The sequence below is a fragment of the Zootoca vivipara genome, chromosome 4, assembly GCF_963506605.1.
Source record: "Zootoca vivipara chromosome 4, rZooViv1.1, whole genome shotgun sequence".
Lineage (NCBI taxonomy): Eukaryota > Metazoa > Chordata > Lepidosauria > Squamata > Lacertidae > Zootoca > Zootoca vivipara.
The window spans coordinates 47,118,134-47,133,546 of NC_083279.1; the positions used below are offsets into that span (position 1 = coordinate 47,118,134).

Here is a 15,413-nt window from a genome sequence, read left to right on the forward strand (position 1 = left end):
GAAAATGTCGAGAAAGTTCCTGTAATAGGTAGAAATTAAAAACCTATCAACTATTCCTAAGAGCATGGGTAAATATGTACATCTATTATTCAAGAGTTATGATATATTGCTAAATGATAACTATTAAGACAGTGTCACCCAATACTTATTAAAAGTTGGTTACGGTTCATTTTGGTATTATGCACTAGGGACATTGTCCAAAGCTCTGCAACTCATGGAAAAGAAAATCATTGGAATCTAAGTGATAATAAAATGAAAATTAAAAAATTGAAACATTAATGCATTATATATACATGAAAGCATATATATGAGTGTATGTCCATAAAATAGAAAATTATAAAATGCAAGCTGTAGCCACTTTATTTAAAACAATGAAGTTACCCAAACAATACCAATACAGTGGTACCTGCGGTTACGAACTTAATTCATTCCGGAGGTCCCTTCTTAACCTGAAACTGTTCTTAACATGAGGCATGCTTTTGCTAATGGGGCCTCCTGCTGCTGCCACGTGGCCGCTGCGCAACTTCCGCTCACATCCCGGGACAAAGTTCGCAACAAGGAGCATCTACTTTGGGGTTAGCGGGTTACTTTGGGAGGGGGCTGCTGACCCAAAAGAGAGGTTCATTTGTTAATTTACAACAAATGGAACACAAATTCTACCAAATATTATTAACCAGGAAGGGCAAGAATACAGATGGTCACCCACACTTGTCCAAGTACCTTGACACCCACGGAAACTCATCCAATGGCATCTGACCAGACTTCTCTGTAGACACCCCAAGAGACTGACCTACCATGACAGTCTGCATCTCTATGGATACAAGTGATTTTATCCTAAAAATGTCTAGCAAATAAGTCACAACAGGCTGTTGAGGGCTCTGCCTCTTTCTTTGGGCCAGGATATAAAACACCACACCACACCACACAACACAACACTCTACATTGCTCCGTTGCACACCAAGTCAAGGAAAAATTTGCTGCACAGAAGTTACCCTACTTTGCTTACTTCACTGCCACAGAGTAGGCTAGATAATCCACACATATGTGTGTTCAGTTGTATTCATTTGGAGTCTTTATCTGCTTGCATTCTAGCAGTCTTCCAGTCTGCTTCATCAGCCTCCACTCCAGGGTATACCACTTTCGCTTCAACATGGTTTTGTCACAAGTGTCTAGCACAAAAGCCAGATAATGGTGGAATTGACACTACTACAGATGCCACATAATACCTGTTTTTGCTGTGGCAGACAGCACCATTTTTGCACGTTCTTTTTTGTTGACACAGAGTGGGATTCAACTATGTTGTTGGGTGCACAGAACAAGGTCTGCTCACACAACGGGACTCTCCCTTCCCCCGCACTCCCTAAATCTGCCTTGGAGGGTTGAGAGAAAACCCATAGCAGGTTTATGGTGTGCATGGGGTAAGGATGGGGTGGGGGAAGTCTCATTGTGCAAGTGGACCTCATGGAATTCCACCCACAGCAACTATGTAGATCTTTGGTTGCATGGAGAATGACAACTATTGGGTGTGTTTTTAGCATTTCACATTTTCTGGTTGACAGAAGTTTAAAAGTGCCACTAAATTAATAATGTATCAAACAGAGGGTTTGACTCTAGCTTATCAGTGATAACAGTCTACCTAAAACAAAGGTAGACAGTGTCATGCCATCCAAATGTTTAAGAATGCAACTCCCATCAGCCCTAGTCACTATGACTAATAGCCAAGGATAATGGGAGTTGTAGTCCAAAAATCAGGGATGAAGAACCTTATGCTCTCCAACTCCCATCAGCTGCAGCCAACAGGTCCAATTGTCAGGGATTGTGGGAAATGTAGTTCAACAACTTATGGAAGGCTACAAATTTCCCTATGTCAGGACCTCTATGTAGATGATCTGCCATATTCAAAGGAAGAGGAACATGGACCTTTGAGTAAAGGTAGGTAGGTAGGTAGGTAAAGATAGATAGATGTGTGTGTATAGATACAGATATACACACACACACACATATACATACACTTTCCAATTAGGTTAAACTAACATGAGAGCTCTATATTCAGACTTGCTTCGGAAGCAATATTTTTCTCTACCGTATATAAATAAGTACATATTGAAAGCGGTGAGAGAATTTATTCTGTTACACTCTAAAGATCCCATGGTTACATATTACTATTGCACCACACATCTACACCCAATGTTTGGTTTAAAAAACAACAACTCACTGTGACTTGCCACAATAATTCAGATAACTAGTTCATCCCAGGGTAGTCTGCTCAGTAGTATGGGCTCACAGACGAGATATCTGGTGTGTGCTGCAGCAACTATCTAATCTACATACAGTGGAAAACTCACGGTTCACTTTACTTTATATGCTGTAACATTTTACCTATGAAGCCACAGAGCCTTCTCTGTGCTGACACACACACACACACCCCCGGAATGCCCTCCCAGGAATGCCTTGCACCAACTTCGCCAACCTTCTGCCACCAGGCAAATATGTTTTGATTCTCCAGGGCATTTTATCAGTGCTAACTGTCTGGCTTTCAGTGTTCATCCTTATGTGGGTGGGATGGTTGTTTTATTTTTAAGTGGTATTTTTTGTAGATGAACACTTTTAACATATTTGTTTCATTTTAATTTAGTTTTATGGTATTGCAAATCACTTTGGGGTTCCATTTGTGACACACAAATTGAATAAATCTAATCTGATCAGAGAGAACAATGTACTCATACTAAAAGTAGAATGGCAAGTACGTACCGTATATACCTTAATTTTAAGGCCCATGCCCTTTAACAGACCAGTGTCTACTGATTCATTTAAAAGCACAGAGTGAGCAAAATAAATAGCAAAAACCTCTTAGTTCTCTCAAAACTCCCAGGGACAAGATAATTGAGTAGGACGGGCCCTCAGGAAACATCTCTCGCATCTCAAACACATGAAATCGAGACAGTCTGGTGGGAAAGATATAGTCTTTTCCAGTTTCTGTCACTAAGAATTCCAACCGCTGAGCATCCCTGTGACTGAAGAAATGCCTCTTAACAATTCCTATACTGTACAGTACAATCCCAGCCCACAAATGTTAAGGCTAAAGAGTAAGTAATGAGTCTAAAAAGAGCCCACCCCACGGTTTGGAAGCCCCTCCTTTTATTGCAACACCACAGATACCCAGGCAAAGCGGCAACGTACGAGCCCAGAAAGCATACCTCCAATTTCACAATCCTTCGGGGAAGCAGATGGGGGCCTGAAGCACAACCATAGGAAAGGGTGTGTGTAAAGAGACAAGGGCTGCTTCAGCATCGCAAGGCTAACCCCTGGTGTGTTAAAAAAACCAAAAAAAAACCCGAAGAGAAACTCAGCCAAAAAGTAAAAAAAAAACCACACACACACTGAAGAAATCCGGCAGACATAGCTCTCCCCTCACTACCACAGCACGGAAGCAATTAGGGAAACGGAGGAAATTAAGGGAGGAGGGGACGCTACTACCCGTATCATCCAGCGGTATTAAGGCAGCGGCTCGCACAATGCAGAGGGGAGAGGGGAAAGGAGACTAATCCATTAAGGTTCCCCGGGGGAGGGAACGGGGTGCAGGAAGAAGTTGGCAGCCGGAGAACAAGGCTTGCGAAGGGGAGGGAGGCGCCCGAGGAAGGACTGCAGCAAGGAGAGGGCTGCGTGGAGGGGCTGGGGAAGACATAAAAGGGGGAGGGGGCGGGCAAGCAGACTGAGCCCAGCGGAGCCACCTGCAAAGAAGGGCAAGCCGGGGCCTGCGCTGTGCTAGGGGAGAAAGGGGTGAGAGAGGTGAAAGGGTCTCTCCTCATGGGAAAGGGAGGAGAGGAACCAGATATGCCGGCAACTGCACGAACCCGCCTGCACCACCCGATCCCTTGCCGGAGCAGCACAAACCTGCAGCAGCAGCAGCCGACGCTGTCTCGCCTCCTTCCTCCTTTTCTTGCCCCGCGGCTGTCCTGGCCCAGCTCCGACCCAACAGCCGCGGCCACCTCCGCCGCCGCCTTCCCCCGAGGAGGAGGAGGAGGAGCAGCGCCGCCACCTCTTTCCCTCAGCGCCGGCTACCGCAATTGGGGCCGCCGCCTCTGGTACTGCGGCGGCGCTTCGGAGGGCTGCTCCGAGGAGGAGGCGGGCGGGAAGCCTGGGGTCGCGGCGGCGCCGGGCTCCGGTGCGGAGAGCCGAGGGCATGGAGTGCGGCAGACCCAGCTGCCTCCGTGTGTGTGTGTGTGTGTGTGTGTGTGTGTGTGTGTGTGTGTGAAAGAGAGAGAGAGATCTGGGGTGTGTGTGCGCGTTTGTGTGCTCCCAGCAGCCGCTACTTCCTGTGCAGCGACAGTTCAGTTCCTCCCGGGCCACCGGGGGCAGGAGAGTTGGGTTGGAAGCGAGAGGAGGAGGTGGAGGAGGGCGCCACCGCTGCTGCAAAAGGACGCCTTGGCTCCAAGGCAGCCGGGTTCCTGCCGTTTGCAAGCTCGCCTGCAAGGGAACCCGCGCTTGCATCAAGGCTGGTCCTCGCGGGCGGCGGGAGGCATTGTTCCCTGACGACGACGACGCCTCTCCATCCCTCCCCACTTTCCAGACGCGCACGCCTCTCCAGAAGTACCGCGGAGCTGGAGAACCGCGGCCTCCGCAATTCTAGCCCGAATCCCGTTCACTGGGGTGGGGCGAGGAGGAGGAGGAACAACGCCCGCACGCCGCTCCATCTCGCCGCGGCAGCGGACACTCCTCCGCCTGCTCCTTCTCAGGCTTATGGGGGGCGAAGGGTGGTGGGGAGAGAGAGGCGAGAGTCGCGTCACGGGTGCAAGACTTCATCCTCGGACGTCGGAGGCTGTTTCAAATGACTTCCACGCTGCAACCCGCGCGTCCCAGTAGTTGTCATCATTCCGTAATGCAGATTCAACTCCCAACGACCTTAAGTCTTTGTGTGCAACAGCCCCCCCCCCCCGAGGATGAGGCGTCCGAAATGGGCATTATCGCATGCATTTTTAGAATAGGCCCTTCAGTCGTTCAAAACGGACTTGTGGAGTGGCGCTTCGGTGTTCCCATGCTTAGCCTCCGCGTGTTCACTATTGCCTTTTGAACAGGAGCACACACTGTGTGGGACACGCCTGCAGGGGGGTAGCATTTGGTGGTGACCCACAGAGCGTGTGTGGGCTGCCTACCCTATAGGACCCGTGCACGTGTGTGTGTGTGCAAAGCTGGGGGCCGCAGACAGTAATTGTTGGGAACATGAAATACATGCCCTGGGCTCTTCCTTTTTCTTACATTGGGATAAGCCGATAAGGGAATAGGGATCAGATTGTGCTGCTCCCGAGTACCTCTTCCATATGCCAAATCCCTTGTGGCAAAACTTTTGTTGACTGATGTTGTAATGTATTTTTAATCTTTGTTGGAAGCTGCCCAGAGTGTCGCGAAACCCAGCCAGGTGGGCGGGGTATATATAATAAATTACTACTATTATTTATTTATTTATTTATTTATTTATTTCTGCTTCCTGGGGTTTTAGTCTTAACAAGTCTTCTGACTGGCCTGTTGCTGCTGACCTTCTCCTCAGGAAGGCCTCATGGAGTTGTAGGCCTATATGAGGCATCCCCAAACTTCGGCCCTCCAGATGTTTTGTACTACAATTCCCATCTTCCCCAACTACTGGTCCTGTTAGCTAGGGATCATGGGAGTTGTAGGCCAAAACATTTGGAGGGCCGCAGTTTGGGGATGCCTGGCCTATATCCTTTATACAGGTATTACGTTTAGCAGATACACAAACTAACATTCCCTCATCAGCTACAAGGCCCTCTGTTGGAGTGGTATAACTAGTCAAAGGGACATTTTCAGCATATGCTGCACTCTTCCTTGGCTGTAGCTGCTTATAATAATTATTATTTTATTATTTATATGCCACCCATCTGACTGGGTTGCCTCAGTGAGCCTTCCCTTCTTCAGCCATCTTCCCTTGTGCTTTTTTAAAATGTTGAAAATTATAATTGCTCCAAAATATTGAGTGGTAGGTACCCAGGTGGCACTGTGGTTAAACCACTGAGCCTAGGGCTTGCTGATCAGAAGGTCAGCGGTTCGAATCCCTGTGACGGGGTGAGCTCCCGTTGCTTGGTCCCAGCTCCTGCCAACCTAGCAGTTCGAAAGCACGTCAAAATGCTAGTAGATAAATAGGAACCGCTACAGCGGGAAGGTAAACGGCGTTTCCATGCGCTGCTCTGGTTTGCCAGAAGCAGCTTTGTCATGCTGGCCACATGACCTGGAAGCTATACGCCGGCTCCCTCGGCCAATAATGCGAGATGAGCGCGCAACCCCAGAGTCGGTCACGACTGGACCTAATGGTCAGGGGTCCCTTTACCTTTCCCTTTACCTTTAATGACCACATTACAACACCATTTTTACCTTATTATGGCTGTTACCTTATTGTGGCAATTGTGCCTATCTGCCAGAACTGAGTTTAGGTTGAGAAAAAGCCCTGGTGCTGACCTTTAAAGCCCTAAATGGCCTGTATACCTGAAGGAGTGTCTTCAGCTAGGACACAGATCCAGCTCCAAGGGCCTTCTGATGGTTCCCTCTCTGTGAGGTTACAGGCAACCAGGCAGAGGACCTTCTCAGTAGTGGTGCCTGCCCTGTGGAATGCCCTCCCATCAGATGTAAATAAACAACTATCTGACTTTTAGAAGACATCTGAAGGCGGCCCTGTATAGGAAAGTTTTTAATGTTTGGTGTTTTACTGTGTTTGATGTTTTAATTTGTGGTAAGTCTCTCAGAGTGACTGGGGGGGGCAACCCAGTCAGATGGGTGGCAAATAATATAATATAATCTATATTATTATTATTTGTGTGCTGCTCCAAAGGGCCAAACATGTAGGATGCATAGAGACCTCATGTACACCTCAAATGATGCTGAGGACAGGAGTTTACTCCAGATAACACTTCATCGTTAATTTAGTTAAACTTAGGATCCTATTGAAATCAATAGGGCAAGTTAGGCTAACAGCATAAGTCCCATTGATCTCGCCTTTTATCTGGGTCTAAACCACTAGCATTTTGGAGGTTGGTCACAGAGTGTGCAGTATAGGTATTACTATCGGTCAGGTTGATGATATGGGAGGTTGCTATATTCAGAAACCCCCATTCAGTGGGTTTTATTCCCAAAGCAGCGTGCAGGTAAGTGCAACTTGCATAGATTGATTTGTGTTATGAGGCTATATATATATTGAAGAACAGCATGTGCAGTCCTTAAGGGGGAAGAAAATGTGTAGAAGGAGATTGCATTTAACATGTGAGAAGCCATCAAAATTAAAGTAGGATTCCAGCAGATAATGCTTCTATTCTCATTTCTCTGGGTGAGAAAGAAAGAATTCTTTCTTACAGATCAGCACTCTTAATCTCATATCACTTCTATTTAGCCACATAGGTGGGGCCAAAATTCGGGTGAATTTTCATTGAGATGGTGGGGTTTTTTTTATCTGTGGGTGTCTTAGAATCTCCTTTTGGAAACATTACATTATTTTGACGGATTTCCCCCTCATAATATCAAAATCCCATTCATTTAACTTCCTCTCAATGTACAGTGATAACCAGCACTTTAAATTTTGCCCGGAAACAAACTGGTAGCCACTCCAGCTGCTGTAACAGCTGTTATTCTCCCTAAAATCAGCCCCAGTCAGCCATCTGGCTGCAGCTTTTTTGAGCCAGTGGAGGTTCCTCATCACTTTTCAAAGGCAGCCCCTCATGGTGTGTGCTACAGTAATCCAAATTGGATGTAACTAAAGCTGTGGCCAAACCAGACATCTCAGGGAACAAGCCCAGCTGATGCACTAGCTTCAACTCTGCAATTGGGGGGGGGGAGGGTTTATTGGTTTGTAGTGTTACGTACTGTATGTTGTGGTTTCTTTTATACAGTATAAGAACTGCCCTGAGATCTAAGAATGAAGGGTGGGGTACAAATTTAAAAAATAATAAACTCCTGGGGACCCCTGAGACCTGAGTACCCATACTCAGGACCAAATCTAATAGCATTCTCAAACTGCAAATTTGTGCCTTCATGGGGAGTGTTACCCCCACCCACCCAGTTCAGACTGAATTCTTATCGTTTTTGTGCCTTCCGACTAACTAAGAGCACCTCTGTCTTGTCTGACTAAGTTTCAATTTGTTCACGCTCATCCAGATGACACATACTGGTTTAGAACCAAGACAGCTTCCTTGTATTTAGGTGTAAAGGAGAAATAGAGCTGGGTGTCATCAGCATCCTGGTGACACCGAACCTGGAAACTCTAGACCAGGGGTCCCCAGACTACGGCCCGCGGGCCAGATGCGGTCCAATTGGCCTCCCAATCCGGCCCGCGACAACCCCCGCCGCCTGCTGCTGTGCCTGCTCTTGCGGCGCGCTGCGCGGCGGCGCACTTCCAGATCTGAAAAAAATTGCCGAAAATCGTTTCTGCGCATGCGTATGGGCCTCTCCTGACCCAGAAGAGGTCATTTCCAGTGCAGTTCCGAGTTGGGGGAGGTGCACTTCCGGGTCGGGGGAGGCCCATACGCATGCACACAAACAATTTTCGGCGATTTTTCCGGCCTGGAAGCGCGCCACGGCGCCAGTAAATGGTTTTGCACATGCGCACTGGCACGCACTCCCCCACCCTCCGGCCCACTGCGCGATTGGCGTGGCGGCCACCGGCCCAAAGGCGGGTAAGTCTGGGGACCCCTGCTCTAGACAAGCTCTCCCAGTGGTTTCATGTAAATGTTAAACAGCATGGGGGACAGAACAGAACACAGGGATTCTGCAGGCCAATGGCTGAGGCATCTAAAACCCCCAACACTACCACCTGGGTTTGCCCCTCCAGGAAGGAATGGACCCACAAGCATAATACTTGACATGTTCCTTCATTAAATTGTGTCTCCCCCATAATTAAATCATAGCTGTATGGCCCTGTGAATATAATTTAGCTACGTATTAGTTACATTCATCTCAGTGAATAAACTGTAAAATGATGTGTGGCTTGCTGAGCTGTATGTTACTACAGCCAGTTGCTATGCCTAGTGTTCCAAAAATAATGGTGCTATTAGGATGCTTAATAGATATAGTTTACTACAGCACTACTGGGGGGGGGCAGGAAAAGTGAGAGATAAAGACTTATTTCTTCATATTCACCCAGAACTATTATATTGAAGGCAAGTCAGGTGGAAGTGGTATAATTGTGGCTTCCATCTGGAAAGGATCAGATAGATTTCCTGTCATCATGAGGAACAAAAACAAAATCTCTTTGTTCACCTCTGAAGAATCAGGGATGGTATTTCTAGTGGCCACTGATGTGCTAAAAGGGTCCCCTGGGAGTGTATTATTAAAATTCTATTACCAAATGAAGGGGAGGCTGTGGATCATTTTCACATCGGTACACCTTTGCTGGATACTTATAAATCATGCCTTCCCAAGATGTCCTATCCCACTCTGAAAATTACTACTGTCAAGGAAATTTATTCTTTCTTTTGGAAACACCAGATTGCATCCAAGTCACATACTATTTTAAAATATATATTTCATACACACCCTTTTCTATATTTTTTTTTTTAGTATTGAGCAACCTAGTTCATAGAATCATAGAGTTGGAAGAGACCACAAGGGCCATCCAGTCCAACCCCCTGCCAAGCAGGAAACACCATCAAAGCATTCCTGACATGGCTGTTAAGCCTCTGCTTAAAGACCTCCAAAGAAGGAGACTCCTCCACATTCCTTGCCAGCAAATTCCACTGCTGAACAGCTCTTACTGTCCGGAAGGTCTTCCTAATGTTTACCGTAGGTGGAATCTTCTTTCTTGTAGTTTGAATCCATTGCTCTGTGTCGGCTTCTCTGGAGCAGCAGAAAACAACCTTTCTCCCTCCTCTATATGACATCCTTTTATATATTTGAACATGGCTATCATATTACCCCTTAACCTTCTCTTCTCCAGGCTAAACATGCCCAGCTCCAAAAGCCGTTCCTCATAAGGCATCGTTTCCAGGCCTTTGACCATTTTGGTTAGCTTCCTCTGGACACGTTCCAGCTTATCAGTATCCTTGAACTGTGGTGCCCAGAACTGACACAGTACTCTAGGTGAGGTCTGACCAGAGCAGAATACAGTGGTATTATTACTTCCCTTGATTTAGATCAGGCATCCCCAAACTGCGGCCCTCCAGATGTTTTGGCCTACAACTCCCATGATCCCTAGCTAACAGGACCAGTGGTCAGCGATGGTGGGAATTGTAGTCCAAAACATCTGGAGGACCAAAGTTTGGGGATGCCTGATTTAGATGCTATACTCCTATTGATGCAGCCCATAATTGCATTGGCTTTTTTAGCTGCTGCATCACACTCATGTCAAGTTTGTGGTCTACCAAGACTCCTAGATCCTTATCACATGTACTGTACTGCTCTCAGGCAGATGTCACCCATCCTGTATTTGTGCCTTTCAATTTTTTTGCCCAAGTGTAGTACTTTACATTTCTCCTTGTTGAAATTCATCTTTTTTACTTTGGCCCAGTTGTCTAATCTGTTAAGGTCATTTTGAAGTGTGATCCTGTCCTCTGGGGTATTAGCCACCCCTCCCAATTTGGTGTCATCTGCAAACTTGCTCAGGATGCCCTCAAGCCCATCATCCAAGTCATTGATAAAGATGTTGAATAAGACTGGGCCCAAAACAGAAGCCTGTGGCACCCCACTAGTCACTTCTTTCCAGGATGAAGAGGAGCCATTGAGCACCTTTTGGGTACGGTCAGTCAGCCAGTTACAAATCCACTGAATGGTAGCATTGTCTAGCCCGCATTTTACCAGCTTCTTTACAAGAATATCATGGGGCACCTTGTCAAAGGCCTTGCTGAAATCAAGATAGGCTACATCCACAGCGTTCCCTTTGATGAGTTTTGCATTAATATAATATATGATGTTGTAGAAATTTGATTTAGGCAGCAGTCTCATGCCCATTTATTTGGAAGTAAGTCTCATTGAACTCTGTGGGGCTTCTGAGTAGAGATGTATAGGATTGTGCTTTTAATAATGTTTGCTTTGTATGCTATATACAGTTCTCTGCCCTGCATTTTATGTTTGTTATGTGTTGTTAAGAGCCTGGTTTGCAAAAATAAATAAATTCTTGTCTTAAATAGATTTATGCCACTAACATCCTGATTCTGTACAGCTTAAACCCCAATGTGAACTTAGGCTCGTTTTCCCCCAAATGTGCATCACTTTACACTTAACATTCATTGAATCGCATTTACCATTTTAATGCTCATTTACCCATTTTGGCGAGGTGATTGTATTAATGCAACAGATAGTAGAAATGCAAGCATTAATTATTGCTGCTTATTACTTGACTCATAAAGGGACCCAGGTGGCGCTGTGGTTAAACCACTGAGCCAAGGGCTTGCTGATCAGAAGGTCGGCGGTTCGAATCCCTATGATGGGGTGAGCTCCCGTTGCTTGGTCCCAGCTCCTGCCAACCTAGCAGTTCGAAAGCACATCAAAATGCAAGTAGATAAATAGGAACCACTACAGCGGGAAGGTAAACAGCGTTTCCATGTGCTGCTCTGGTTTGCCAGAAGCGGCTTTGTCATGCTGGCCACATGACCTGGAAGCTCCCTCAGCCAATAATTCAAGATGAGTGCGCAACCCCAGAGTCGGTCACAACTGGACCTAATGGTCAGGGGTCCCTTTACCTTTACCTTACTTGACTCGTGGTTCTCAGTGAAACCCTGAAATTCATTATATACTAAAGGGATGAGGAACCTATGGTCCTCTAGATGTTGTTTGGACTGCAGCTCTCTTCATCCCTCGCCATTGGCCATGCTGGCTGAAGCTACTGGAAGTTGCAGTCCATCAACAACAGGAAAGCCACAGGTTTTCCATCCCTAGTATATCTTCTAGTATGTAATATGATTGGCTCCATGGTACTCAAGGTGACCATAGGGTGGTGCCTCAGAAGTTGCTGTGCAAGAGTTGTAACACTGGACTGCATGACCCAGAAGTTAGTACACCCCTCCCTAACCACATTTTTGCTAACGTATCCAACAGGATTGTGCTGTATTCTTGCACTGCTGACCAGTAGCAACCTTCCACAGACCCAAAAAACAATTTGTAGAAAAGTATATGTGATTAAAATAAATTTTATAAATACCAACAACCACCTTTATAAGAAAACCCATCCCCTGTATTGAAAATGCAGTATGTTTGTCTTGGCAACGCTGTTTAATTTAGCATTTTTATGTTGATTTTTTCCTGGCTTCCATGCTGCTATTCTTTAAAGTCCTAATACAGGACATTAGGGCTCACATGAATCCAGTGCTATGTATTGAAATCAGTGCCTGTCTCATCTCTGGCAAAAGCAAGTTGGGCGTCTGACTTGTCTAACCCGTACTATCTGCACACTTGCTAAATTTAGGGATAAACCAGCCACCTCTACCCCTCCCACTCCCATCCTGCTCTCTGGTGGTGCCTGAATTAGAATGTTCTACTTCCTGGTGGAAAATCCTGCTGAGCAAACCAAACTGTCTACTCTTCAGTCAGCACAGTGAACAGATGATATCGCAGCTGCAGCAGCAGCAGCAGCAGAAAAAAGCAAGGGAGGGAGTCCGTAGGGAACCTGTTCCATCTCCTAAAGCTGCAGCCAAGAGGTGTAAAAGGCTCTTGGAGGAAGAGATCTGCACATCCCACACTGGCCTGTCACCTATCCTGCACAAGCACCTTTTCCCCACAGTGTCCCCACCAATTTTATGCACTGCCCCCATGCCTATGTCAAGGAGGAGGGTTGCTGTGGTAATCCAGAGGTTCAGTCAGGCAACCTATTTATCACAAGCAAGCAGATGTGGAAAGTGACAAAAAGCAGCCACCATGAGCTGGATGGACATTTGCAACAGCCATAAATTTGGTGAGCTTGTGAGGATGGTGGTTTGCTAAATGTGGGGGTGGGAAACAGAATGCATTCACTTCTGTGTGATTGTCTGAAATTTCCAGTCCTCCGAAAGGTGGAGAAAAGCTCTTTGCCAGACTGTTGAACGGTTCTTCCACCTAATGAAATGAGGCAGCTGGCACCCCATTTATGGAATGCCCTCCCAAGGGGCGCTTTCCTGACACCCATATTATGGATTATTTGATGCCAGGCAAAGGGACCTTTTTGTTCTCCTAACCTAAGTCTTTTAGTTTATAGCAGGTAGGCATTTTTCGTCTTCACCCCTTACTGGTTTTATGCTGGAATTAAGTTGGTTTTATGATGCTGTATTTCTGCAGCCTGTGGTCTGCTCCTGCAAGTCTCTTTGTGTGTGTTTTTTATATCTGAGACCAACAAGGATGGACAGCTGCATGACTAACATTACAAGTCAGAATAAACAGAATGTGCTGATGTTACACATTTCTCCTGTTGCCATTTTCCAAGGACAAGGTTGTTGTCATTTTATTTCCTTTTGCAGATTTCTTTAACAATTAATAAAATGGCCTGCTGACACAAAGCTCATTGCAGAGACAAAGGTGACTGGCAAAATGTTTCCAAATTCATTCATTGCTATTATTTCGTTTTTAAGCCTTCTCACAAAACCCTGAAGAAAAAGCTTTGCATTGTATGCAATCTTTAAATGCTAGTGAAAGAGGTGACCTTGCAACTGAAACACTGGTATTTAGGGGAAAGGTTAGAGATAGCAAGGACCATGTTGCAGAAAGCATTTCAGAAGAGCTCAGTATAGTAACTTTGGCACCCACCGGTAAAAAGACTCAGAAGCAACACAGATAGATAGCTTTAAAGAGTGGCCAACAAAGTCAACATATTCTGGTGCAGTGGCAGTTTTCTTACATTCATCTGGCACTTCCAAACTGTCCCTATTTTTGGATGGGATTCTTTCACACACTGGGAAATTCAAGTTGCAGAATTAAAGCAGATTTGGAGGACTTCTGCAACAAACCTGCTCCCCCCAAAGACCAGACTTTTAGTGATAAAGAAAATGACAGGAAAATGTAGTGGAAAGTGTCAGATAACACTCTTTGGTGCAACATCATCTAACATCCCTGCAAACCAATCCAGATGAATGCTCAATAAACGGGTCATCTAGAAATGCCCTTAAAAAAGCCCTTTGAATAGAAAGAAAACCTCAAGTGAAGAATGGGGCAAAAGCACGAACACTCATGAATACATAGAGTCAGAGGAGATGCCCTTGGGGCCAGGTACCCAGAAGGCCCTCACCTCTTGAACTAATCCTTATCTCAGCCCTGGGATACATAACCAGAGCATAAACAAGTTGACTTTCTTTTACCACTAGCTAATTGCCACCAGATTAAAACCTTGAGGGCAAAGGCTGTAGCTTCCAGACCACACCTTTCTCTTTACAAATTAACTATTGCCTCCTTCCAGAACGGTAGTTGTGTAGCTGTGTTGCAACCACCACACAAAAGGGTTTTTCTACACTGTTGATGCTTTCAGATATATCACATCCCAGCGAGTTCAGGTTGCACAATTAACAGTTAATTTAGTACTCTTTCGCAACAAACCTTCCATCTAAAACCAGACTTACCGCAGTAAGCAAGTTTACGGGGAAATATTGTTGCATGCCACCCTAATCTCCGAGCGGTGCAAGATTCCAGGGGTTCCAGGCGCTTACCCAGGTTTCATGTTTGCTTTCGGATTCGGAATGAGGCACAGCAGAGACACTGGTGTCTTGAGAATAATAGGATTTATTTACACATATATACAACTTGAGTCTAAGATGGAGGGTTTTACAGCATCAGCACCCCAAAAGGGTATTGTTTCTCCCAGAGCCACAGCCTTGGATTCAAACAGAAATCATTACTCTCAAATGTTACTCAGATTCTTCCTTCAGCTTGCTGCTTTACTTCAAGGTCACATTACTGGAAAACTCTCAGCTTTCAGCTGTGGCTTTCACCAAGATCCTTAATCCCCCACCAACCTCATTAGGAAGCTAGTTGGCTATTCCAAGAATTAGAAGGCATAACTAGCGTTTAACACTTGCTGGATTCAGGGATTAGAGGGGTCTGGCATACATCTTTACACGTTGGTTCTCAAAGAGTGTGGTGCAAGATGGCAAGTGTGGCGGGAAGATTCAAGAACTATCAAAGAAGAGAAATCAGAATGATTGTTCAATAAATAGACAACATTGCTCAATCTCCCTACGAACCTTGTGCAAACAGATCAGAACGAAGGCTCAATAAACATTGGCTGGAAACAGCCAAAGGGTATTTGGACATCTAAAATATTAACACATTTATTATGGCACAAGCTTTTGCAGACTAGAGCTCACTTCATTAGGTGCATGAACTCGCTCCCGCTCCCGCTCCCGCTCCCTTCCCCTTCCCCTGCCCTGGCCTTTGCAGTATCCTCTTCTACAGTCAGTGGGACTGCGTGGTGCTATGTACCTTGCCCCCCCCCCCCACAAATGCCCCACCTAGGAATGTGGAAG

The 15,413-nt window shown here is 45.9% G+C and overlaps 1 protein-coding gene across 2 annotated transcripts in view; it reads right to left on the minus strand.

Annotated features, from left to right (window-relative positions):
- AGPAT3 (1-acylglycerol-3-phosphate O-acyltransferase 3) overlaps nucleotides 1-4,344 on the minus strand; it is a 69,205-nt gene extending 64,861 nt beyond the window's left edge. For both annotated transcript variants that reach the window (XM_035114791.2, XM_035114788.2), the window contains exon 1: nucleotides 3,895-4,344. The gene's annotated coding sequence lies outside the window, so the exon portion shown is untranslated. The remainder of the gene's footprint in view (nucleotides 1-3,894) is intronic.
- Nucleotides 4,345-15,413: the final 11,069 nt, after the last annotated feature.